This window comes from Natrix helvetica (assembly GCF_964273705.1).
Source record: "Natrix helvetica genome assembly, chromosome: 12".
Taxonomy (NCBI): Eukaryota; Metazoa; Chordata; class Lepidosauria; order Squamata; family Natricidae; genus Natrix; species Natrix helvetica.
Window position 1 is genome coordinate 18811373 of NC_138556.1, and position 27999 is coordinate 18839371.

Genomic DNA, 27999 nt, shown 5'->3' on the forward strand with positions numbered 1-27999 from the left:
TGCTCCACGAAACCCAGGGTAATGTGGTGACCCCCAAAGCCTTCTAGGAGGAAACAATGACTCAGATCAGTAAACAAGGTCCTTAAAAACACGCAAAGCACATCTTCCCCGCCTCCCTCACACTCTTAAGTGACTCAAGGAAGGTGTTAGGAAAGTCACTCTCTCTGCCGAGATGTCAGATTGACACCATTTGCTGGAGAAGACGGGCGCAAAGCACATCAAGAATCCCCCGTGTGTACTTTCTCTTTGCTCTGGGGCTACACATTAAAAGCTTTTCAATTGGCTGCTGAGACCCTTTGATGTGCATCTTCTTAACTCTCAGCTGAGTTCCCTTGCTTTGCGGCCTTCATCATCCCCACCTGAAATGGCTCTTGAAAAGGTCGAGGTGGCCTTGCCCTCTCCAGGCTCAATGGTGGCCTGGAGAGGGCCTCCCAAGGCCACCTGGACATGCCCGGATGGCGCTTCTACTGGGCCAATGAGCAAAGTACGATGAACGGTTGCAGGAACTCAGCATAAGGTTTCTATCTGAAATGATTTGCATATACAGGATAATTTCTCATAGCTCTACTGTAGAAAATGTCAGTGGTGTAGAACAGGGGTACTACACGCTTACTACTAACAGTGAGATACAATCAAGATCAAGTGAAGTACTAATACCACTCTATAAAGCTCTAGTAAGACCACATGTAGAGTACTGCATCCAGTTTTGGTCAACCACACTATAAAAAAGATGTCGAGACTCTAGAAAAAATGCAGAGAAGAGCAACTAGGATGATGGGGGACTGGAGATTAAAACATATGATGAACGGTTGCAGGAATTGGACATGGCTAGTCTAGGGAAGAGAAGGACCGTCTAGTGAAGAGACTGCCATCTGTCAGAAATGGTGTAGGGTCTCCTGCTTGGGTGGGAGGGTGGGGGTTGACTAGATGACCTACATGGTCCCTTCCAACTCTGTTAATCTGAATCTATCTAAGAGGATCAAAGATCTGGAGACTAAAACATGAACAACGGTTACAGGAACTGGGCCTGGCTAGTCTAGGGAAGAGAAGGACCAGGGGAGACAGGAGAGCATCTTCCAATATCTGAGGGGCTGCGACAGGGAAGAGGAAGGGGGTCAAGCTATTTTCCAAAGCACTTGAAGGCCAGAGAAGGAATAATGGATGGAAACTGACCAAGGAGAGATTCAACCTAGAAATAAGGAGGAAGTTTCTGACAGTGAGAACAATCAACCCATGGAACAGAAGTTGCCTTCAGAAGGTGTGAGAGCTTCATCACTGGAGGCTTTCAAGAAAAGACCGGGCTGCCATCTGTCAGAAATAGTGTCTCCTGCTTGGGCAGGGGGTTGGACTAGATGACCTACAAGGTCCCTTCCAACGCTGTTAATATATTAATCTGTTACTTCTCCAAAGAATCAGTGCCTCAACGCTCCCCTTCTGAACTCAGCTCTTCTATCAAGGCTTTGGGGAAATTGTTTCACGGAAGACAATCCTGCCTTCTCATCCCTCCCCTCTCTTACATCTTTGGCGCTAATTAGTAGATTGTGAACCTCTGGGGAGCGTGAACGTGCTGCGGTGTCTCCCAGGGATTTATGTTTACATTCTTTGCAAAGAGTCCCATTCACAGATAACTGCTACTATTAATTTAACTGCGGCGTGTTTGAATGCACAGCCGAACACCAATTGTATCTACTATCTGCAAGCCTCGGAAAGGGAAGGCAAGCTATTCTGCTCCTGCCTTTAAATAAGCTCCCCCTAGAGGACCTGGTGGCTCAGTGGTTAAGACACCAAGCTTGTTGATCAGAAAGGCCAGCAGTTCGGCGGTTCGAATCCCTAGCGCCGTGTAACGGAGTGAGCTCAGGTTACTTGTCCCATCTTCTGCCAACCTAGAAGTTCGAAAGCATGGAAAATATGCAATTAGAAAAATAGGGACCACCTTTGGTGGGAAGGGAACAGCGTTCCATGCACCTTCGGCTTTGAGTCATGCCAGCCACATGACCACAGAGACGTATTCAGACAGCGCTGGCTCTTCAGCTTTGAAACGGAGATGAGCACCGCCCCCTAGAGCCGGGAACGACCAGGACATACGTGCGAGGGGAACCTTTACCTTTACCTAGTTTGCAAGGTCCCAATCGATGGATGGGTCAGGAGACAGTTGTTTGTCAGAAAATCCGTCTCTTTGGGTTTGGGGACATGCTTTGTGGAGCTTCTGAGACTATGGGGGGATGGGACAGTATGCTTTTAAAGGGAAGAGGGTGGGGATTCCTGGTTTTGTTATGCTTTGAAGCTATCTTATTGCGATGGCAATCCTCACTGAGGTCAACCATTCTGCATGCTTCTCTCAGCTTGGATAATGCCCAGGTCGACATTGAAGGAAGGAAGGAAGAAAGGAGGAAAGGGAAGGGAAGGGAAGGAGATGGGAAGAGAAAGGAGGAAAAGGGACAAGAAGAGAAGGAAGGAAATAAAGGAAGGAGGGAAGGAAGGAAGGGGAGAAGGAAAAAAGGAGGAAGGAAGGATAGATGGACGGGAAGAGAAGGAAGAGGAAGGGAGGGGAAGGGAGTGTGGTGGGTGGAGAAGAAGGGAGGAAGGGAGGAAGGGAAGAGAAGGGTGAGGAAGAGAAGGGAGTGCAGGGGGGAGGTGGAGAAGGAGAAGGAGAAGGAAGGAAGGAAAGAAAGAAGGGAGGGGAAGGAAGGAAGGAAGGATAGTAGGAAGGGAAGAGGAGGGTGGGGGAGTGTGCAGGGTGTGTGTGGAGAAGGAGAAGGAAGGAAAGAAAGAAGAAGAAACGTCAGAGATGTTGGCTCCAAGCCAACTGCCTGAGATTCTCTCCGCTTCCCCCAGAGGAGAGCTAATGTCTTTGCTGGATGAACTTGTTTAAATTCCTCAATATTAACTCTCATTCAACAGTTCCTCCTTTCAGCCCCAGGAGAGATGATGAAACCAAAGGCACGTGCTTCCTTTTTTTAACCCTTTCTTTTTCTTTCTTTCTTTCTTTTTTTCCAACTGCTGGCTTCAGAATGCTGCACTGGATGATTTCTCTCATTTAAAATGCATCGCTTCCCCTTTTGACAGAAAGACCCCGAGTGGATTGCCCTGGGCGATGGCAGGCGGGGAGGGGGGCATTTATTGCATGAGATAGGAGCTGCTGCTGATTTTGTTGGCCTCCCTTGAATCTCGATCCCTGGAGGAGGGGGGGATCTAAACAGCCCTCCCCTTATTTAAATCCTAGTAAAAACTCTGGCCCAAATTTGCATTTTGTTCTTTGCTGGGGCCCCATGCTTGGGGTTATAGTAGAATTCCTATTTAATCCTCTTAATTTTAAACATTTGGTATGATCTTTTTAAAATCCTTTTATGCTCTCCTAAGCAGCCTGGAGTCGCTGTGACAGTGAGGTGGCCGGCATAAAAAATTAATAAATAATAACTACATAAAATAAAGAAACACTCCGTCAGAGAAACTCTCTTTTCCAGATGCTCCAATTGAACCAATAAATAGGGAAGGGCAGAATTCACTAAACAAGGGTCTCCGCTGATTTGGCTACCCAGAGATTTTAGCAGTGGTGGGATTCAGCCAGTTCACACCGGTTGTTAACTTTCTGAGGAGTTTGGCGAACTGGTTGTTGGAAGAAATCATTAGGGCAGAGAACCAGTTGTTAAATTATTTGAATCCCACCACTGGCTATTAAGAGGTGGAGTAGGAGGAGGAACAGGAGAAAGAAAATGAAAAAGAAGAAGAAAGAGGAGGAGGAGGAGGAGGAGGAGGAGGAGGAGGAGGAGAACAGGAATAGGAAAAGGGAGAAGAAGAAGAAGAAGAAGAAGAAGAAGAGGAGGAGGAGGAGGAACAGGAGAAAGAAAATGAAAAAGAAGAAGAAAGAGGAGGAGGAGGAGGAGGAGGAGGAGGAGGAGGAGGAGGAGGAGGAGAACAGGAATAGGAAAAGGGAGAAGAAGAAGAAGAAGAAGAAGAGGAGGAGGAGGAGGAGGAACAGGAGAAAGAAAATGAAAAAGAAGAAGAAAGAGGAGGAGGAGGAGGAGGAGGAGGAGGAGGAGGAGGAGGAGGAGGAGGAGAACAGGAATAGGAAAAGGGAGAAGAAGAAGAAGAAGAAGAAGAGGTGGAGTAGGAGGAGGAACAGGAGAAAGAAAATGAAAAAGAAGAAGAAAGAGGAGGAGGAGGAGGAGGAGGAGGAGGAGGAGGAGGAGGAGAACAGGAATAGGAAAAGGGAGAAGAAGAAGAAGAAGAAGAAGAGGAGGAGGAGGAGGAGGAAGGCGAAGGAAAAGCAGAAGATAGAAAGAAGAGGAGGAGGAAAAGGAGAGGGAGAAGAAGAATGGATGGCTATAACATCCTAGCTTTTCCAAGCTATTCTTCCCAGCACGGCTGGCTTTCCAAATGCCAGGGTTTTTTTAATTCTGCTTTTCCTGTTCCCCCACTCACATTTTTTTTGTTTTTTATTTTTGGCCTTTCCTTCTGCCCGAGCTGCCATCCTCCTCCTCTCGCCCACTCGCCCAAACCCCCTCCGTGCTGCTATTGTCCGGGGATAAATTAATAAGCTCCCTGAAAACAATGCAATTATGAATTGTGCCTTGGTGGCAGCGGAATTACTAATTATGGCTCAGATCAATGGCGATATCATTGAGGAAACGCAAAGCGATCGCTGTCTTTGTTTGATTTGGGGATGAAAAGAGCAGGCGCCTCTCTCTCTCCCTCTCGGAGGCAGTGGGGAGATGGAAGAATTCCTTCTGGCAGGAGCCCCAAGAAAGCTACGATAAGGCCTCGCCTTTATTCAGATGCCTGCTGAAGCCTCTTGAAAACCCAGACTCCAGCCAACACCCGGTTCTTGGCTAATTCACTTTGAGAAAATCATCTTTTAAAACATTCTTTTTAAAGGCACGTCAGGTTGGCCCCCTTTGCAGGGATTGCTCACGGAAGGAAGATGAACGATGGCCAAGAATATTGCCAAGGCTTTTTATTAGATCTGAAAAGCTTTTGCCCACCAAGGAAAGAGAAAGAGAGGCTGCTTTGAGATTCGCTCCTTGGAGAAAGCTTACTATGGAAGGAGATGGAGTTAAGCAGCCAGACGGGACAATGCTGGAATAGTGGACTTGTTTCGTTCCTTCTATTTGGCCTTCTTTCCTTCCATCCTTCCTCCCCCTCTCCCCCCTCCATTTTCCTCCCTCTCCTTCCTCTCCCTCATTTTCATTTCCTTCCCCTTCATTCCGTCCTTCCTTCCCTCCCTCCCTCCATTTTCTTTCTTTCCCTCCCTCCATTTCCCTCCCTCCCTTTCTGTTTTCCTCCCTCCATTTCCTTTCCTTCCTTCCCTCCCTCCCTTCCTCCCCTCCCCTCCTCTCCCTCATTTTCATTTCCTTCCCCTTCCCTTTCTCCTTCCTTCCATTCCTCCCTCCTCCCTTCCCTTCCTCCCACTTCCTTCTTTCCTTCCATCCCTCCCTCCCCCTCTCCCTCCTTTTTCTCATTTTCATTTCTTTCCCCTTCTCTTTCTCTCTCTCTCTCCTTCCTTCCTTCCTTGAACACATTCGATAGAGAGGCTGCTTAGAACAGCAAATTCACCACCTTGCAAATTCTCTGTGGAAATTCACTGGAGCGGAGCAGAATCCTTGCCAGGTTGCATGTTCGCAAAACCTCCTTTCTCACCTTACAGCCTGTTCTACATATGCAACATTTTACCTTTGTCCTGGGAATAACCTAAAAGGATGTGTCGAGGGTCTCTGTGTGTGTGTGTGTGTGTGTGTGTGTGTGTGTGTATGTTTGTGTCTGTGCCTGGGAGGTTATGTGCATGCAGTAAACCTTCAAGCTGTGTGTACAGTGGTCCTCAAATTATGACCACAACTGTGCCCGGAATCTCTATCACTCACTGGTACAGTGCTTAAGTGAATTGCACCTGATTTTACTACCTGATTTGCTGTGGCTGTTAAGCAAACATTGCTTAACATCAAGCAAAACCGCTCCCTCCTTCCCGTTGACTTGACTCATGAGAATTCCCCCCCCCCAAGAAGGCCATTTTTTAAGCACCATTGTAACTTCAAATAAACATTGCAAACCAGGGGCTACTTGCATTAAGATTGAGGGATGGTCTACAGAAGATCAATTTAGCCATCCTTTAGCCATTAGGCTGCTGCTTTTTTTTAAGCCTTTCATTTAAAGCAGGGGTGTCCAAACTTGGCAACTTTAAGACTTGTGGACTTCAACTCCCAGAATTCCTCAGCCAGCCATGGGAAATTCTGGGAGTTGAAGACCACAAGTCTTCGGATCTCCAAGGTTTGGATAACCCTGGACCAGAGGGAACATGTATCTAGGGAGGGCCGAATCTTTCCATCCATCCTTGGCACAAGAACTGAGGCATCTATTCCTGTGAATCGGTCCAGTCTCAAGACCTCTGGGGCAGTGGTGAAATCTATTTTTTTTAACTACCGGTTCTGTGGATGTGGCTTGGTGGGATCATGTGACTGTGTGGGCACGGCTATATAGTCACGTATCTGGGGGATCAAAAGACAGAAACTCACTTTAACAATGTCCTGCTGGAGCAGGGTTGGACTAGATGACCTCCAGGTCTCTTCCAGCTTTGGATTATGCTCTGAAGTACGTCTAGTGCCAGGTTTGTAGTCCTTCCTTCCTTCCTCTCCTTTTCCCTTTCTTTCTTTCTTTCTTTCTTTCTTTCTTTCCTTCCTTCCTTCCTTCCTTCCTTCCTTCCTTCCTTCCTTCCTTCCTTCTTTCTTTCTTTCTTTCTTTCTTTCTTTCTTTCTTTTTTTTTTTATCTCAGCACTCCCCACCCCCCGGTTTTGGCCTAGCAGGCTGCTGGAAGCAAAAATGGACCCCACCACCCTTGTGTTTCTGGAGAACCTGTGGTTAAAAAAATTGCTTAAAAAGTTAAAAAAAAGTTTTGGAGATCAGCTGGGAGATGTGCGATTGTCAAAACATTTTTTAAAAACTTGTTTTTAGTATTTTTTACTACCGGTTCTGTGAACCAGTAGCATTTTTTTACCACTGGTTTGGGCGAACCGTCCCGAACCGTTAGCCTTTCACCCCTGCTCTGGGGTGTAGGATCTCGTCCTCCATCCAGATGGGAATTGACAGAAGTAAATGGGGACATCAAAGCAACACTTCCAATCCGTACAGAATTCATCCCACTTCCCACGCCAGGGAACACCTGCTGTACAAATACACACACCCTCCTCCCTTCGCCGCACTGTCATGTGCGAACCGAGCTGCTAATGAGCTCAGAAACACAGAGACACTCGAATTAACATGGTTGAACTGAGACCGCCTTGCCCAGTTATGGAGCCTCCCAGATTTTTTTCAGGTTGGGAGGGCGGGCAATGAATTCTTGAACCCAACACTATTTTTTTCCTTTTCAATGAACAAGGCCGAAGAGAAGCCGTTCACTCAGGCGGGCTTTTCCGAAGAGGCAGAAGGCCTTAAATATTTCATCGATAGTAATTCCCCCATCCCTGTCAGAAAGCTTTCCTTTTCCTTTTTAAGAAAGACATCTCCTTCCCACCCCCTTTTGTTCGTGCCAGGGCGTAATTAAGCGCGAAAGATCGGAGTGCATAACAAAAAGACTCAACAACACTATGACTTCACTGGCTTCCTTCAACCAACCACCTCTTTCTCCTCATTTAGCATTAACACACCATCCTTGGGTGAACACAGAGCTGTCAAGATGGGATCTCATGCCCCACTTGGTCACGGAGAGAAGAAACAAAAAGAAAAAGAAAAAAGAAGAAGCCACTTCAGATTACTTCCAGTTTTGTAGACCATGAACCTTGGAGAACCACAGGTTGGCAGAAGAGACAAGCACAGAATAACAGAGTTGGAACAGATCTTGAAGGTCTTCTTGTCCAACCCTCTGCTTGAGCAGGAGACCCCATACCTTTCTGGACAAAAGGTTGTCCAATCTCTTCTTGAAAACCTCCAGTGATTGAGCTCCCACAACTTCTGGAGGGAAGCTGTTCCACTGATTAATTGTCAGGAAATTTCTCCCCCCCCCACTCTTGTATCTATGTGTCATTGACGCATTGATGCATCTATCTATCTATCTATCTATCTATCTATCTATCTATCTATCTATCTATCTATCTATCTATCTATCATCTATATCTATCTATCATCTATATCTATCTATCACCTACCATCTATCATTTATCATCTATCTATCTATCTATCTATCTATCTATCTATCTATCTATCTATCATATATCTGTCATCTATCTCTATGTATCTATCATCTATCTATCTATCTATCTATCTATCTATCTATCTATCTATCATCTATCTATCTATCTATCTATCTATCTATCTATCATATATCTGTCATCTATCTCTATGTATCTATCATCTATCATATCATCTATCTATCATCTATTTATCATCTCTCTCTCTCTCTCTCTCATCTGTCTATCTATCTATCTATCTATCTATCTATCTATCTATCTATCTATCATCTATCATCTATCGTCTATCTATCACCTACCATCTATCATTTATCATCTATCTATCTATCTATCTATCTATCTATCTATCTATCTATCTATCATATATCTGTCATCTATCTCTATGTATCTATCATCTATCTATCTATCTATCTATCTATCTATCTATCTATCATCTATCTATCTATCTATCTATCTATCTATCTATCATATATCTGTCATCTATCTCTATGTATCTATCATCTATCATATCATCTATCTATCATCTATTTATCATCTCTCTCTCTCTCTCTCTCTCTCATCTGTCTATCTATCTATCTATCTATCTATCTATCTATCTATCTATCTATCTATCTATCTATCTAACTATCATATATCTGTCATCTATCTCTATGTATCTATCATCTATCATATCATCTATCTATCTATCATCTATTTATCATCTCTCTCTCTCTCTCTCATCTGTCTATCTATCTATCTATCTATCTATCTATCTATCTATCTATCTATCTATCTATCTATCATCTATCTATCTATCTATCATCTATATCTATCTATCTATCCATCCATCCACCCACCCATCCTATAATCTACATCTAATCTAATCCTAATCTTAGCTAATCTAATCTTCTACCATCTATTTACCTATCACCCATTTTTCCACTCATCCCTCCCTCTTTCTCCTACCACCTAGAAATCTCTATCAGAGCCACACTGAGTTATCATGTAGCATCAGTCCCTCCAATTTTACTTCCCATGAAATCCCTTCTTTCAATTTTGCTGCCAAAGGAGACAATTACCCTTTCTGGTGGCAGCAGATACTTTTAAGACAATAGTCAGGCCCTAGGCAGTTTCTGGGACCAGACGGAGAGTTCTGCCTCCCATTGATTTCTCTCTCCTTTCCCACTTGCAGAGTGCCCCGAAAATGAAGTTATTGGCGGATGTAATGTTTTCTCTACCTGACAATTTATGCCGTTGGTTCTCCAGGAAAGTGCTGACCTCGGCATTGAGGGACCATCCCTGGATAGACATGTTTCTATAAATAAACCTGCTTTCTTTTCCTCTGACTGAAGGGATAAAGCTCTCGATTATTTTGACTTGCGTAGCTGGTTCTCTCTCCCAGCCTCCTCTTACTGGCTGGTTTGAAACGACACGAAACCCTCCCCCGATTTAGATCCGGCATCCATCTTATTTTGTCTTCGGTTTCAGCAATGGGAAACCTGCCTCTAAAACAGTCCGAGCTGGGATGACAACCATCGCAGATGTTTGCACAGCGCAGTAAATCAGCCGTGCCGAAATGAGTGCCTTTAGACTTGTTAGGATTATAGCTTCCAGAATTTCACAGCCGACGCACCCGAGACGTTTCAAGGGGGGAGCCGACTGCAGCAAGTAACACTACACCGTGGTTTGCTTAACTATAGTTTATACCAGAGGTCTTCAAACTTGGCCACTTTAAAGCTTGTGGACTTCAACTCCCAGAATTTTCCAGCCAGCTCTGCTGGCTGGAGAATTCTAGAAGTTGAAGTCCACAAGTCTTAAAGTTGCCAAGTTTGGTGACCCCTGATTTATACCATTCAACCCCTATTGGCTGAATTCACACAACCATCAGAGGATCATTCCCATCCTGGCAATCCTAAACAGATCTGGCTAAGATGTTGCACGAACAAGTCCATTTGCTCAACTTTTAGTTCCTGTCCTGTGTCATTTTCTCCAAGTTGGAGATGAACGTATTGACATGATTGTGTTAAGCTCAAACCTCCACTAATTCGAAGGACCATTGATTTAAGTTTCCAAAATCTGATTTTGGAAAATGATAAAGGAAAGCCTTGAAGGACCCCTACTTGAGAAACGAAATTTCTTCAGGTGTGGTTCTTAAACCCACTGAATGGACCACAGAACAACATACCAAGAGTTTGAAGGTATCATGGAGAGCATTGAATCCAGTGTCCTATCCAGGACATGAATCTATCACTACAGCTGTAGGAGAAGAACAAGCAGAGTTGGTGGGTGGAGTTAAGGGTGTCATCAGCTTAGAGTTGTTGCATCCCTCCAAGGCTTCCAAATCCCACCCCTCCTGAATTCTGTTGACTCTTATCTAACACCAATTCAGTGGTGACCATTAGTTGACTATATTCTTCTGCATGAGAAATCAACCAGCTTAATTAGAATTCAGTGAAAGGTCCTGATTCTTTGCACCTGGCACATACAGTTGCATTCTAGCGCAATGGCTTCCTTAAAGCCCACCACCCCAACCCACAGTCAGAGAAAAGGATGCTGGAGTCATCCTGATAGGGTTTTTTTTTCTTTTTCCATTAAGAAACTAAATTTTGTTCTGCATTGAAACCTCTCTTTGTTCCCTCCAGAGAGCTGTCAAGCTGGGAAATTGCGGGAGAATAGCCAGCTCTGATGTTTGCTGTCTCACACACTGCCTTATCAAACTGACAGTTCACAAATTTTAATCTAGGATTCTGTACATACAGTACAAGCTGGAACCTGCTCCTGTCTCTTCTGAATGTCTTGGAAGAAAAGAGAGAGTGGGGGAGGGAGGGAGGGAAGGAGGGAGGAAGAGAGAGAGAGGGGAGAAGAGAGAGAGAGAGAGAGAGAGAGAGAGAGAGAGAGAGAGAAAGAGAGAAAGGGAGGGAGGGAGCGAGGAAGATAGAGGGGGAGAAGAGAGAGAGAGAGAAAGAGTGAGGGAGAGAGAAAGAGAGAAAGGGAGGGAGGGAGGGAGAAAGAGGGAGGGAGGGAGGGAGGGAGGGAGAGAGAGAGAGAGAGAGAGAGAGAGAGAGAGAGAGAGAGAGAGAGAGAGAGAGAGAGAGAGAGAGAGGTGCAGGCTCTGGGAAAAAAGGGACCAATGATTGTCACAGGGCAAGAAGGATGAAACACTAGAAAAATCTACCACCTGACACAACCAGGCCATCAAATCTACCCTCTGAATGCTTGGCAGCCTTTTGTTGGAAATTTCTCCTTTTTTTAAAAAAAAATCATAATACGAGCCAACAGATTTAAGATTTAACCTCCAGGACAGTGTTTCCCAATGGGATAACTTTAAGATGGGTGGACTTCAGCTGTGAGAAGTAGACTTTTTCCTCAAGTACAGTATTTTAGATAAAGAAATGTGGGGCATTGGAATGAGTAAAAGGCCATCAAGTTATTTTCCATGCTGAGCAGAAGAATCTAAAATCAAGTGATCTCCAAGTCAATTGTATCAATGAACACCCATGGATACATGCTCCAATGTGCAAAAGAAAATTCCCACTTGGTCAAACCTTGGGTGGTCTATTTTCATTGTTCAGATACTCCCCACAGATTTCATGTTGTTGCTGGAAGAAATACAGGCAAACTCATACTCTTGACTTCAGCCATAACAGAATGTATTCCATTTCTTGGAAGACTTCTCACTCACCTAAGCAAGTGTAGGATGAACAGTTTCCAGAGATGCAATGCTGATCTTCCCCTCGCTGGTCCAATCATGCACTGAAAATTAAAAGAAGAAGATAATTTGAGACCGGCTGTCTCACAGAGAATTACATTCTCCAGGAGTAACTTTGGGCCCCTCACACATTCTGGCCAAGCCACCTCCCAAGGTTCTGGTGGTGGAGCTTCAGTAGGAGTAATTCTTTGGGTATATCACCTTGATGGCCCAGAGAAAAAGGCAAGCTATCAATAAAATGTATGGAATAAATCTGGTGATGTAATGGTCTGCTAGAATGACCTTGGGAGGCAGGAGGGAGAGAGCTGAAAACAGGACCAGGTGTCACAGACCACAGAAAGGGGAATGGTGGGGGAGACATTTCAGAAGACGGCCTCCCCAGTTGTCTGAAGAGTAAAGGGGAAGAGGTAAGAAATATTTTCACACTTGCAAAATTATGTTAATGTAACTTACAATATGGATAGAGTTAGCAATGTACAATAGAACTGAGCAGAGTAGAGTAAATCAGAGCAGAGCAGAGTTATGTAGATGGAAGAGAAGCAGATCCTAAGGTGGAGGAGTCAAGAGAGGAATCAGCCTAGAATTGTTACATTCCCTCCAAGTCCAACACCTCTTGAATTCTGTTAACTCTTGCTTAGTGCCAATTTAGTGTTGGCCATTAGTTGATCCTTGTAAATAGCCATGAGCAATAAATCACCTTAACTAGAACGTATTGTGTGGTCTTGATTCTCATTCCTGACATGTCAATGCACATAGTTGTCCTTCTTATATGGCCAACTTTGCAGGTAAGCAAGCAGGTGACCAGGATTACGACTTAGCAAAGAACAGACACTGAACACTGTAGCAAGGCTTTAGCCGTTGCTAATTCTCGTACAGGAAATGGCCAGCAGGGCATCTGCTGACAGGTTGGAAGCAGCTTCAATTGTCACACCGATGACAAGAATAATTGAATACCTTCAGCGCAAGGCTATTAAGCCAACATCAACCAACGCTTTATATAATCCTATATAAAAGGATGCAGAAGGGAAGAGAACAGTTGAGGAGGAATATAATTGGAAACACAGCTTGAGAAAACCTTGCTGGCACGTGGAAGGAACACGCCAGCTTTAGTTCTCAGACAGATGGCATCAGCCTGGAGATTTCATACACAGGTGACAAAAAGTTCCAGGCCTAACAACTCACATTTTCATTGGCATATTTCAGTTTTGGACAGAGGGCCAAGCTTTCCAAAAGTTCATCCAAGCCTAGCTCTACCCTGACAAGGAATGTAGTCAAATCACGGTGGCCGAGATCTCCGGATGATCCTTGGATTGGTGCTTCATAACCTTGATCACTTCAACATCTGTGGACTTTCAGAATTCCCCAGCCAGCATGGGGTCATCTCATCCCTTGAGATGAACCAAGTCACAAAGTCACAAAGATTGGAAAAATGATCCTCAGATCAAAGGACGTGTCTTTGGCCACCCAGAATGATTTTGCAGAATCATTCTGTGAATTATCACAGATTTCCCACTGTAATAACATTGTCAAAAAGGCATAAAGACTTGTTAACCTTGCGTAGCTTCTTCTCTGGTAATATTGTGCTACTAACCAGAGCATACAAAACCTTTGCTAGACCAATTCTCGAATACAGCTCGTCTGCCTGGAAGCCGCACTGCATATCAGACATTAATACAATCGAGCAAGTCCAGAGATATTTCGCGAGAAGAGTCCTCCACTCCTCTGCTCACAACAGAATCTCTTATGCCACCAGACTTGAAATTTTGGGCTTAGACAACTTAGAACTACGCCACCTTCAGTCTGCCCTAAGCCCAGTACACAAAATTATCTTCTACAATGTCCTACCTGTCAATGAATACTTCATCTTCAACCACAACAATACACGAGCACACAATAGATACAAACTTCATGTAAATCGCTCTTAACTCAATTGCAGAAAATACGACAAAAAGAATCTTGTTATGGCTACGTAGCATCTAACTCTGTACAATCCCCCCTCCCATTTTCCCACAATAGAAAATGCATAGTAGAACGATAGAAAGTGTGGCAGGCCGAAGATCCAAAAGGAAAGATGGCGGCAGGCCTGACACACAAATCTAAAACCTTTTATCGCTGCTCCTGCTCTGTGCTGCCCATCATCTCCTCTTTGCTTTTCCCAAGACTCCCAATCTCTGGTCCTTTTCAAGGTCTCCAGGAATAGAGAATTTGTTCCTCATGCTCCTTATTTCCTTAAAACCTCCATCTTGAACATTACACATCTATCCATTCATCACCTTTCAAGAGCTTAGATCAGAGACCTTCAAACTTGGCAACTTTAAGACATGTGGACTTGAACTCCCAGAATTCTCCAGCCAGCTAGCCATCCATCCATCCATCCATCCATCCATCCATCCATCCATCCATCCATCCATCACCTTTCAAGAGCTTAGATCAGAGGTCTTCAAACTTGGCAACTTTAAGACTGGTGGACAGAATTCTGGAAGTTGAAGTCCACAAGTCTTAAAGTTGCCAAGTTTGAAGACCTCTGGCTTAGATCCATAGGCAAAAATAGTAAAAAAAAATAGTGTGTCAATTTTAACATGAAAGGTCTTAACTTTAGCATCCTCTCTCTGTACTTAAGTGATATCACACATCCAGGGTGTTTGCACCACCTAGCGTCCAGCTGCCCAGGAAGGCTGGAAGATCAATCTTGAAGGGAAGAGAGGGACATCTTACCTTATCCCGCTATCCCCTCCCTTCCCACTCAGGATCTGTGGAGGATTTATGAAGAAGAACCACAGAAGGACAACATGAAAATAAAAATAAACTATGGTGGATTGTTTCTTTATAAAAACAACCGAAGAACGTTTATTTATAGCTTCTCAACACCTTAGAGGCTTTCTCTCCTGGGTGCTATATCCCCAGGTACACAACATGATGTGCAATCATTTGGAGTTTTGTCAGGCTGGGTGCATGTTTGCAGAATAGAGGACACACACACACACACACACACACACACACACACACACACACACACACACACCTTCTTTCTCTGCCTGACATATGTCCTCTCCGATCTTTCTCACATTCCACTAATTTTGTCTCCCTGTGGGAGGAACCCAGCTTAGCAGCTGTGTTTCCTTCCTTCTGGAGAACTTCTCTTCCAGATCCAAAGGGTGGAAGCATTAGAATGAGTGGAAGGGCAGGGGTGGGGGTTTTTTTGGGGGGGGAGATGAGCAGAGGTGGTATTCAGCCCGTTCTGACCAGTTCTAGCGAACCGGTAGTGGAAATTTTGAATAGTTCAGAGAACCAGCAAATACAGCCTCTGGTTGGCCCCACCCTGATCTATTTGCTGCCTCCCAAGTCCCAGCTTATTGGCTGGGTCTTCTTTTGTTGCCCTGCACAGGAGAATAAAGCTGGAAAGCAGGGGAGTGGGGTGGGGAGGGAATGGAGATTTTGCAGTATCCTTCCCCTGCCATGCCTACCAAGCCATGCCCACAGAACCGGTAGTAAAAAAATTTGAATTCCACCACTGGGGATGAGTTATCCCAAGCAGGCGAACAGCTCAAAACCATATTTCTGAATCTCATCTTTCCACTTAAGTCTCTGATGGCAGAGAATTGAGCAACCCACAATCCTCAAAATCCCCAGCCCACTTACAGCTGAAGCATTGTATTGTGAGGTAGTGGAGAAAAGATGACAAGAAATTGTTCCTCCTTCCCTTCCCTGGTGAAGTTTTACTTGGCTTTGCAGTGTGCCATTTTTAAGAAGTCTGGTGGGAATTATATAACCATTTGCAGAACATTATAATCATTTGTCGAGGGGGAGGGTCAAGGTGGGTACAAGGATGAGCAATTTGCTGTCCTCAAAAGTCCATGGCAGGAGGCCAAACGGTAAAGAGGGCTAGGGAAGGTTGAATCGGTCTGCAGGAAACCATCTGGTGATGTTATGATAACACCAGAGCATCTGGCCAAAGCTGTCGGCCTGGTTTTGGCTTCGAAGTGGGACTAATGGTGGGGGTTTCAATCGGAGACTCATACCTATCTTGACCCTTGGACATGTGGGGATGTCAAACTTGGGGGCATTCATGGTCTACAGTCTGTGGATTTTCCACTTGCTATTGGCCACCACTCTACTCCATAGTGCTGTCTCTGTTCATGGAACCACCAAAGGTCATCACCTGGAAGCCATCCCTGGGAGTTTACACGAAAAGATTGAAAAGCTTTTTGTCTAGGATGCAATGAAGATCCCTGCAGCAGGTTGGACTAGTAGACCTCCAAAGTCCCTTTCAGTACGTTTCTTTAAGTAGCTAGAACTCCTATTTTATAGAGATAAGTGAAACCATCACAGATTCTCTTGAATTCCCTTTCCCCCCACCTTTATATGTGCTCTGACTCATTGCCACATCCGTTTTTGATGACTGCTCTCTTATTTTTAGAAAGGGAGCACAAAAGTTAAGATGTCGTTCTGTGAGCATTTCCCCCAATGGACACATTATGGGGCTTTCTTTATCCTAATGTCACCATCTTTCATGTATTTTTCCCCTAACATCCCCTTTTTAAAAGCTATTCTCACCAGCACAATGTGTTTTAATGTGCCTTTCCCTTAGCATATGGGTCTTTAAAAAAAGAAAATCATTCAGGCTGTAAGACGGTGAAAAGAAGAAGTTCAGAAAAGGAGCACATTACAAATTGGTACATTTTTAGAGAGGACAAATAAGGTACGTTTGGATCGAGCGGTAATTTCTCATCCAGCTTTACTTTCCAGTGTCAGGGATCCAAAAAACACCCCCAACGAAATAAAACTCCGAGGATTGAGTTTCCTCAAACTTCCACTTTATTAGAGATGTCATGTTGGCACATCTGGGAAAACCCAAATCTGAAAGCTTCCAGGTTTCCCCACCCAACTGAAAGTTCACAATCCTGCCCCCAACATCCACAAGTCCATCACATGGTCCAATCTTCCACTGCCATGATGACAGATTCCACCCATCCAGTTCTGGCCAGGTGCAGAGGCAAAGATGACCTTGACTTTCTAAGAAGAATATTATTATGGCTACCTATCACCAAACTCTGTATAATCCCCCTCCCATTTCCCCACAATAGAAAGTAGACAGTCGAAAGTGTGCCAGCCCTGAAGTCCAAAAAGATAATATGGCTTGCAGGCATGACATGCAGGCTCTTACCCTAGTCAATCCTTTTTTCGTTTCTATCACTTTTAAAGTAGGAAAAAGCATTACTGAGTTCATTATCTTGTCCAAATCAACCTAAATAACAACGGAATTCCTAGGTAGCTCCCAACTGTCTCCTTTCTCTTGTTTGGAGTCTCTTGCAATGATCCTTGGGACAATTTCCCAATCTAAAGGCAAGAAAGCTGTTCTTTCTACGGTTAGAAACACCAGTCAAAGAAACTTGTAAGACATTCCAAAGTGTTCTAGATGCAGGGGGTATCCAATCTTAGCAACTTTAAGACTTGTGGACTTCAACTCCCAGAAGCTGGCTGAGGAATTCTGGGAGTTGAAGTCCACAAGTTGTAAAGTTGCCAAGGTTGGAGACCACTGTTCTAGAGCAATGTTTCTCAACCTTGATCACTTGAAGATGGGTGGACTTCAACTCCCAGAATTCCCCAGCCAGCTGTGCTGAGGTCCACTCATTTTCAATGTCTATGGAGATTCTTATCGATCCAAGTCATGGTTGTCCCATGAGGCCCATGTTTTTTCAAGAAGCAATTGGACTTTCTTTGTTTTTCCTTGAAGACGTTTTGCTTCTCAATCAAGAAGCTTTTTCAGTTCTGAAGAAGCTTCTTGGCTGAGAATATGGAAAGATTGAAAGCCTTAGTTGAGAGTACTGAAACTGAAGAAGATTCTTGGTTGAGAAGTGAAACGTCTTCAAGGAAAAACAGAGAAAGTCCAGTTGCCTCTTGAAAAAACACCTTTGAGACAGCCTGGATGGCTGAGAATTTCCACAGATGTTGCAAATGAGAAGACTTCCACACTCAGAATCGGCTGGGGAATTCTGGGAGTTGTAGTCCACCCAACTTCAAGTGGCCAAAGTTGAGAAACACTATTCTGGAGAATGAAGAAGGGGAAAAAAACCACCAGAAATCTCTTCGGCAGGAACGTCAATTGCTTGGGAGATTGGGAGACAGACTTGGCTTTGGCATCTGGTTCTTTGTGTTTAGCTGCTCTGACAATCCAGCTGATGGAGAGAAGTAGGACGGCAATGTTTTGCATCAATCATCTTGCGTGAGTCGTGATTGGCATCCCGTATGACGTTCCTCATCAGAGAAATGAATGCTGGCTCTTTCAGAGATTTGGCAAGGGAGAGTCTGTCAAGCTTTAAGTGTTCTCCAGCAAGAGAGGTGCAAGAAGAAAGCAACTGCTTGTACATGATGAGGCTTTCTCTCCGGAGTGACATCTCGCGCCAGCTCCTTCGCTGTCTGCAGAATTCTCAACGCTCAGTCTGGCTGAGGAATTATGGGAGTTGAAGTCCACAAGTCGTAAAATTGCCAAGGTTGGAGACCCCTGCTCGGGAACATCTTGGTCTCCGATGTGAGGTTGGCCCCAGTCATCCTGTCCTTTCATAAAGACCTCAAGACTGACTGCCAGTTGACCTGGGACCCCAATGGAGGATCAGCACAGTGGATATGGTTGATCGAGTAACAACAGATCCCACTCCCCCCCACTTCGCCCCCACCCTCCCCAAATGTCCTTAGGTTTTAATCTTTGGTTTTAATTTATTTATGTTTTAATGTAGATATATTTTTATGACTGTAAGATGCCCAGAATTACCGGGCAGTCAATAAAATTCATAAACAAACAAACAAATAAATCTAATCTTAATGCCGATTCTCTCCAGCCACCAGGAAGCTGAGTAATATTATACAGCAGAAGAGAATATTTGTAGCTCAGGGTTGGACTGTGGGTTTTCTTTGATGATGCTATCTAGCTGGGTAATGAACCATCTTCAAGAAAACAACTGACACTTCAGCTCGGGGAGCACCACAGTATTATTCTTATTTGGCATGGACTTAAGTGTAAGCGTATTAAAAATCACAGCACAACATGTATGAATTTATCTATATTTGCGGATAAGGTAAAGGTTCCCCTCACACCTATGTGCTAGTCATTCCTGACTCTAGGGGGCGGTGCTCATCTCCGTTTCAAAGCCGAAGAGCCAGCGCTGTCCGATGATGTCTCCGTGGTCATGTGGCCAGCATGACTCAACGCCAAAGGCACACAAAACGCTGTTACTTTTCCACCAAAGGTGGTCCCTATTTTTCTACTTTCATTTTTATGTGCTTTCGAACTGCTAGGTTGGCAGAAGCTGGAACAACTGACAGGAGTTCTCCGCGTTATGCGGCACTAGGGATTCGAACTGCTGAACTGCCAACCTTCTGATCAACAAGCTCAGCGTCTTAGCCACTGAGCCACCCTTTTTATATTTGCAAATACGCTTGTACATTCTATATCTCTATGAAAAATCCATCCATGTGATCACCAAGAGTCAACTACTGCTTGATGGCACATCATCCATCAATCAGGGGATATATAAATTTAAACCAAGGTTATCTAAGTACAGCAATACCATAATTTAAACTGAGATCTGCTATCGTAAAAAATGGTTCTTGCAACTTTAAGCATTTGAAACATTTGAAGGAGCCTTGTCAACCTCTGGAGATTGGGCTCCAAACTACATTATGTGGTAGGATGGATTCAAAGAACTAGATGGGAGACAACCATGTTTGGTATAAGGTGCTTTCCTGCCCAAATTCATGATCAACTGGGAAGTGTTGTGGCCAGCCAACGGCCAGCAGAGCTGGCAGCAGATTTGGACAGTGAGGAGGTTGGGGAGGAAGATGGGCCAGTCCTGGAGTCTGGGGAAGGCTCTGATGAGGGCTCTGTGTCAGAGGCAGAGAGGGGGCCAGAGCCGTCTGACAGTTATCAGCTGCCTTCAGAATCAGACATCAATGAGGCAGAAGAACAGCTGGAGCCTGTTCCCAGTGTGTGTATGTGCAGAGTTGCCAGATGAAGGGAACAGCTAAAGAACAGGGGTCGACTTGGGAGTGAGGCCACAGGTGGACGATGAATGGCCCCTCCCAGAGGAAATAAAAGTGGAGCAAAAAGGGAGTGGAGTTTGCAGGAGACAATTAGTTCACTTAATTGGTTCGTGACTCTTTGAGGCCCCTTGCCAAGTTTTGCAGATATCGGCCTGGCAGCTCTCCAAGTCAGATAAGGTCTGTGACTGTAAATCCTCCCTTGAAAGATTTTGCTGGATGTGAAGGAGCAGAACTCACAGCAAATTAATAAAAGGGGTTTTCTGTCGAGACAAGGAGCCTGTTTTGTGGTTTGGGAAAGCCGAGGTCAGAACAGAACAGAAAACCACCTCTGAGCTTGTGATTCTTTCTGGTCTTATCTCTGCTACCTCTTGGCTCCTGAGATGCTTAACTACTGAGGAACAATGATTGTCTAATGCAGACAACCCTCCAGCTTTGACTTCCTGTGTTGGAAAGCAAAGTTTTGGCAAGGTTAAAAAAAAAACAAGTAAGAATCTCCCAGGGCATAACTGAGGAAAAGACAGTGAGCCAAGGTGGAGCAGGAGAACTGCCCCCTTCTCAACGCCCCTCCCCAGTTCCCCCAATTGTTTTGCTGTTAATTAATGAATGGGAGAGCTAATTGTTGCATGAAACTCCTCATTACTTGAGAATTCCCATTAAGACAATTTAATTACTGCACAGTTCGGGCCGCTCCCACTTGTCTCATTAGATCAAGACTGGGATGAACGGGGGCGATGAGGAGGCAGAGAAAATAGCGATGGGAAAAGAAGAAGGAAGCATGATGGATGGAAGGTTACAGCAAGAGGCTCAGGTTGGTAGAATTGGAGAATGGGGGGTGAAGAGGAATGCACTTATTGGAAGCCAAGCGAGAAACGATCCACCAGATTAAAGCTCAACTCTTCTAAACTTCCGCACTATTTCATCAACTTATGTTTGCTCCTCCAGGCTGACCAGTTATGATGTTGGAGGCATCCACTGGTTGTCATTAAGAAAAGAATCAACTCATGCTTTTAATAGACATTAGGGGCTGTTCGTGCTTAGGGTGAGTTGAATCAGCAAGCGAATCATGTCCGATTTCAAAAATTAGGAAAATTCTGATTTGGGCTGAAATGGATAAATTGACGTGGGAATTGAAGAACAAAGAGAAATCAGAATATTACAAGATCTGGGATAAATTGTATCGATGGTTGGAACAAAAAAGGAAAGACCCTAAATAAGTCATGACTAAGATTTATAGAATGGAGATTAGAATTATGTATGAAATCGTAACAGTGAAAATGTATGAGACAAGAACAAAACAACATGGAGGGAAATACGATATCCTTACATTTGTAAATACTGAATAGACCAATGGTAAATAAACACAGTGGTTATAATATTTAACTTTATATTCTAATAGGTATGGCAAGGACATTGCCTGGACGGTTACACTGTGTCCAATGTTTTAATGTGTGTTTAATAAAAAAAAACTTTTTAATTAAAAAAAGAACAATGCAGGGTCAGACTTGGTCAGTACTTGAATGAGTGACCATAGAATCATAGAGTTGAAAAGGAACTTGAAGGTCTTCAACTCAAATTCCCATCCCAAAGAAGGAATCCTTACACCATCCTTATGCCTGGAATCCTCACACCTGGAGAAAATTTGTCCAATCTTTTCTTGAAAAGCTCCAGGGATGGACCACCCCTAACTCTGGGAGACAAGTTGACCCATTGTTCCACTAGATCACCTGGTAAGACTAGAAGCTCAGCTGGAGAGCCAAATACAGCTACAACATGCCTTACACAAGAAGGCTTGGCTATTGCTTCAAAGAACACCACTACTAAGGAACCACTTGAAGGAAACTTTCTGTACTTCTTTCCTTGATTTCCATACCCCTGACCCAGAGGTGGGTTCCTATACAGGTTGGTACTTGTTCACTGCTCACGCAGGCACTGGCTGCACATTGTTCTGTCTATGTAGCCTAGAACTGTGTTGGCTTTTTTGGCAGCTGCTGCACATGGCTGGCTCCTATTTAAATGGTTGTCCACTAGGACTTCAAGATCCCTCTCACAGTTACTACTATTGAGGAAGATACCACCTATACTGTACCTGTGCATTCCATTTTTCTTGCCTAAATGTAGAACCTGACTCTTTTCACCATTGAATTTCATTTTGTTAGATAGTGCCCAATGTTCAAGTCTGTCAAGATCCTTCTGTATCTTAAGCCTGTCTTCTGGAGTGTTGGCTATTCCTGCCAGCTATTCCTGCTATTCCTGGTGTCATCTGCAAATTTGATGAGTTCCCCATTTATTCCCTCATCCAAATCATTGATGAAAATGTTGAAGAGTACTGGGCCTAAAACAAAGCCTTGGAGTACTCCACTGCATACCTCTCTCCATTATAGATGCAGTTCCATTGAGGACTACATGTTGAGTGTGGTTGGTCAGCCAGTTACGAATCCATCTAGTGGTGATGCTGTCCAACCCACATTTTCTACTTTATCTAGTAGTAAGTTATGATCTACCCTATCAAATGCCTTACTGAAGTCCAAGTAAACTATATTGACGGCATTTCTCTGGTTCACTAATTTTGTCACTTTGTCAAAGAATGCAATAAGATTAGTCTGGCATGTGGTTATAGTCATAAGTGGGAAGAGATAGGTATTAGGAAAGAGATAAGCACTAGGAAGGAAGAGAAGAAGAATAGTAATACAGACTTAGGAGGTAATATGACAGTGTTGTGGGAATTAGTGGTTTAGCAGAGTGATGGCATCCTGCTAAAAGGAGACGAGAGCAAATCACTTCCAAAAATCTTGCCAAGAAATCTGCAGGGGGTTATCCAGGCAATTGCCAGGAGTCAAGACTGATTTGAAAGTGCGTGTGCATGCACACACACAGACACACACACACACACACACAATTACAAACATCCCCCAGCTCCATACCATCTTCAAAAGTGTCCCTCTTTTCCCCCCAAAGTCCATCTTAGAATTATTGAAGCATTTTCCTCTCTCCTCAAGCTTCCAAATCAATTTGGCTTCCCCCTGACCTTTCTTCACACATCTGCATGCACGCACACACACACATACACACAGACCCCGTCTTTCCTTCCCCCCGTCCCCCTGCACATGAAGTTTTGGGCTGGAGAAAACAGAGTCTTAATCTCCTCTCTGCAATCTCACTTCGCTCTGACGGGCCCGGTTGCTCTCTCGACGGATAAAAGGCTCGCTTGGATAAAGCCAAGCGGGGACTCACAATGGGGTATGATTCTGGTTACAAAGGCTTGCAGGAATTAGGCCTGGAGAAATCTCCGCAGGCAGAGAGAAAGCGGGCAGCTCTTTTCAAAGAAGAAGAAACCGTGGCAAAATAGCTTGTCCTGTTTAGCCCCAGGATGCCTCCGAATGAACAACCTGGCATTTCGGCTGCACAACAGACGGTAAGAAGTTCATGGCCAGTGAACACAGTTCTATTATTACTATTATTTTAAAATTCGATTTATATACTTACACTCCCGAGTAAGGATGTTCAAAGCCATTCACAACGGAAAGAAAATGAAACAAAGAAACAAAAATTTCAGGGAAATGTGGTGTCCATATTGTTTCTTGAAACATAGTGTCAGGCCTGCAGCCATTTTCCTTTTCAATCTTTGGCCTGCCACACTTTCTAATAGTCTACTCTGCATTTTCTATTGTGGGGAGTTAGATGAGATGTAGCCATAACAACATTCTTTCTAGAAAGTCAAGGTCATCGTTTGTCTTTGCACCTCTGCACCTGAACTGGAATTGGATGGGTGGAAGCTGCCAGCATGACAGTGGAAGATTGGACCAGAGGCAGAGAGGGAGCCAGACAGCAGTGAGGCAGAGGAACAGCTGGAGCCTGTTCCCAGTGTGCACATGCGCAGAGCTGCCAGAAGAAACAACAGCTAAGAAAGCAGGGTGGACTTAGGAGTAAAGCCACACCTTGGAGGTGATTTCCCCCTCCCATAGGAAACAAAAAAGGAGAGAATGGGGAGGGGTCTTAGGCAGGAAACAATTTGTTGCATTTCAAGAGTGGAAAGTTCTGTGTGTGACTATAAGAGACCCTGTGCCAAGTATTGCCTTGCCTTGGAAACTATTTATCTGGCAGCTCTCCAAGCGAGATAAGGTTCATGTTGATAAATATTCCTCGGAAAGACTGTTTGCTAAGCCTTGCTGACTGTGAATGAAAGGAATTCAGAGTCATGTAAATAAAAGAGGTTTTGCCAGGATCAAGACTCCAGAGTTCCTTGGCCCAGCTTCTGCCAACTTAGCAGTTCAAAAGCACGTAAAAATGCAAGTAGACAAATAGAGACCACCTTTGGTGGGAAGGTAACAGCGTTCCGTGCACCTTCGATGTTGAGTCATGCTGGCCACATGACCATGGAGACATCTTCGGACAGTGCTGGCTCTTTGGCTTTCAAACGGAGATGAGCACCGCCCCCTAGAGTCGGGAACGACTAGCACATAGGTGTGAGGGGAACATTTACCTTGGCCTTGACCTTACCTTTTAATTTACTTTTCTGACTCACATTCTATTTGTCGTTGTGAACAGTTAACACTTACTAAGGACAGATGGATGGAGAACTCTTTGGCCCCTGGATCAAGACTCAGTTGTGTTCAACTTGTAACTAACATTCTGATAAGCAAAGCAACTAGAAAGTCGGATCTCTTCTTTCTGAAGTGAGCTATTCCTTTGTCCTTCTCTTCTGTTCCTGTGTGGAGGCTGATCCTGTGCTAAATAAATGTTTCTTTCTCATCAGGTTGCAAAGCAATTAACTTGCAGGGGAAGAATTTGCATAGACTGAAGAGTGAGTCAATTGTTTTGTTAATTCCTTTGCTGGAAAGGAACTTAGAGGCAGAGGTCAGCACCGGAGCCAGTCTGTTGAATAGGAAGCAAGGGGGAAAAATAAGCTAGGAGGTGACTCAAATCAGTTGGAAAAGGGTCTTTGGGTGTGTGTGTGTGATTCAAATGGAATCCATTTATGCAAATAAACACATTTTCATTCGGATCACAGAATCCCACCTCACTCTACCCAGTGCAAATTTGCTTTATTCAGACAATCATAAATCACCCTGGAATATGTCCTTGCATGCCGACGGTATGGTTTCCTGATTGGTTTGTCGGTATAATTCCTAGTTTGTACTTGGGTGGGAGACAGCCAGAAAACCCCAAATGGAAGGAGAGACTACAAATTAAAAACGATAGAAAAATATCTGTAGCTCGGGTGGTAGATATTGGAAGCTTGCTGTTTAGCTTCCAAACATTTCATCATCGGGCTAGGTGGCATCTTCGGTGGAAGCATCTTGTTCCAGTTCTTCATCGCTTTTATTTCTCTCATGTAGTCAGTCGGTGAGTTGTGTGACCAGCTGGACAGGACACACGCATGACAGGTCACACACAATGATTGATCCGTCCCCCGTGTCAGAGTTCCAAGTGACACACCCGTCGCAAACAAAACAGGTAGGTAGATTCCTCAAATGAGTTTATTGGCTATGTCATGTTGGCACAGGCTGGTAAAAACCGACTTTGATTATTCTCGTGGTTTTCACCTAATTAAAAGTTTGTCACTTTCCCAAGCAACCCGTCACATGGCCCAATCAGAATACAATCCAGTTACTAGGTGACATCACTCCCCTCCTTCCGAGCACCTGCAGCAGGGGGGGGGGGGTTTCTGACCACCATTACTACCGGTGTGGCGCCCAATTTTTTTTGCTCTGTGCGCATGCACATTTGCAATTACAACAATCAGCGTATGCGCACAACATTAAAAAAGGAATAAAAATGACATTTTTTCAATGAAGATTGTTCTGTGTGTGTGCAGAACAGAAAATCAAGATGGCGCCGCTGAGAAGAGAACCGTTACAGTCACGTGTCTGCCAGAGTTACTACCTATTCAGCCGAACTGGACCGAATAGGTAGGCACCCCCTCTGACCTGCAGGAATGTCCTTGGTTCCCAAGAGAAAGTATTTTGTTTTGACTACAAATGCCAACTCCCTGTCCCTCTTCTCCAGTGTGTCAGTGATGGAGTTTCAAAATGGCCTCAGTCAGGCCAGCTTCATGCCTGACACCACGACCCACCAACTAAGCGACCACATGAGAGCAATAAAAGCGTCGAAGAAACAAAACAGGATGCTTCAACCAAAGTCTCCTTTGGTTGAAGATTGTCACCTGATGATGAAATGTTCAGAAGCTAAACTGCAAGCTTGGAGAACAAACCGCCACCAACAGAGACTACAAAATGAAGAGAAAAAAAACAATTAAATGGACTTTACTTTCATTCAATCCCCCCAGAAAATCATGAGCATTGCCTAGTCATCATAGGAAGCCACCTTATTCAGAAAGAGAGATCCGGGGATTCCTTTGTAAGGTGGTCAACTTAACCTCCATTGCCGAGAAGATCCAAAAAGTCAAGATGGCGCCCGTAACTATGCCACCGAAGTCCTGCCCCTTTTGTTCAGCCTTTCCATGGGGAAAAAAGGGCCGTGGCTTTGGTTCAGGCAGGTACAGTGGGCATCTCGCCTTTTTTTTTTGATTCTCTGCAGATGCCCTCTCGTGCTTCATTCCCAAATAAAAGTATTCACTTGCCACACGTGTCTTTAACAATTGCCTCTGCCTGTTGCATTAAAATTATATTAAAAAATGGGGAATCGGTTTTAGAAGCCTCCGGAGGCCGTTATTATGACTGCCTGAGCTCATACGGAATTTCAGGGCTGTGGATTAGGTCTGCTGTAAAAATCACTATCTTGCATAAAAATGAAAATAAAATTAAAATGCTATATATCGGCTGGGATTTTTATTCTCCTCCTTTCCTCCCTCCCTTCTCATTTCCCTTTCTTTTCCTTTTGTTTAGGTCCCTGCTGAACATAACTTCAGTGATCATCCAGGGGTAAGCAACACACATGTTGCTTACTACATTTTCAAGGTTACTTCTCATTACAACTAGGCTGATTAATACAACACACAATGAAGAACAAAACCCCAAAGACAAGTAAACATTATGCTTGAAAAGGGCTGAGAAGTAGATTAGAGGGATTTTAGCAACCTATCCACTGAGGTTACTAAGAAAGAGGTGGAAATAATGCCAGGCTTTATTAGATAATTTCCCTTCCAGATGCCACGGAAAGCAGGTCCCATAACTCCAAGCCAGGCTTAGGATCTCCTATACTATAGGACCTATAGAGATCCTCCTACAATTATCTAGGGAACGAATAAGAGCTTAAGGGTTTTTAAGGATATTTGTCATAATATAAGCATTTTATGACATGGTGGCTCAGGGGCTAAGATGCTGAGCTTGTCGATCAGAAAGGTCGGCAGTTCGGCGGTTCGAATCCCTAGCGCCACATAACGGAATGGGCTCCTGTTCCTTGTCCCAGCTTCTGCCAACCTAGCAGTTTGAAAGCATGTAAAAATGCAAGTAGAAAAATAGGAACCACCTTTGGTGGGAAGGTAACAGCGTTCTGTGTGCCTTCGGTGTTGAGTCATGCCGGCCACATGACCATAGAGACGTCTTCGGACAGCGCTGGCTCTTCGGCTTTGAAACAGAGATGAGCACCGCCCCCTAGAGTCAGGAACGACTAGCACATATGTGCAAGGGGAACCTTTACATTTACTTTTACCTTAAGAATTTTATAAAAAGTAGGCATAACTGCCCAGAATCACACAGCATATAAACCTAATTTAATAATGACCTGAAAATAGAAGTAGAACAACAGTGGAAAAAGAAAAAAAAAGATAGTACCAATGGGAATAGGTGCCTTGGGTGGGTGTAGTAATCCCATAACATCTGGAGCACCACTTGAATACCATTGGCATTGACAAAATCCCTGTCACTCAATTGCAAAAGGCAGCTTTACTTGGAACAGCTTACATTCTATGATGAGACTCCTAACACCATCAAATATCTGCCTGTCACAGGTCCTTGGGAAGGATTTGATAGCTGGACAAAAATGCCAATTTTGGTCTAAACATCTGTCTGACTGAGTGATCAACCATACCATTCTCCCCTCCCCCTCTCCTAACCAATTCAGGAGAAACATGGAGATTTCCCAATGCATATGTTGCAAGAGGAACAGAGCAATTTTAGAAACAGAATAACAGAGTTGGAA

General features: G+C 44.2%; 1 protein-coding gene across 9 annotated transcripts in view; it reads right to left on the bottom strand.

Moving 5' to 3' along the window:
• Positions 1–27999, bottom strand: part of LINGO1 (leucine rich repeat and Ig domain containing 1) — a 259989-nt gene that overhangs the window by 86221 nt on the left and 145769 nt on the right. For 6 of the 9 annotated variants that reach the window (XM_081964989.1, XM_081964981.1, XM_081964992.1 and 3 more), the window contains one exon: positions 11836–11906. The exons of 1 other annotated variant lie outside the window; for it this stretch is intronic. The gene's annotated coding sequence lies outside the window, so the exon portion shown is untranslated. Of the gene's footprint in view, positions 1–11698; positions 11753–11835; positions 11907–27999 lie in introns of all 9 variants that reach the window. 2 more of the 9 variants (XM_081964991.1, XM_081964982.1) reach the window with 1 other exon arrangement.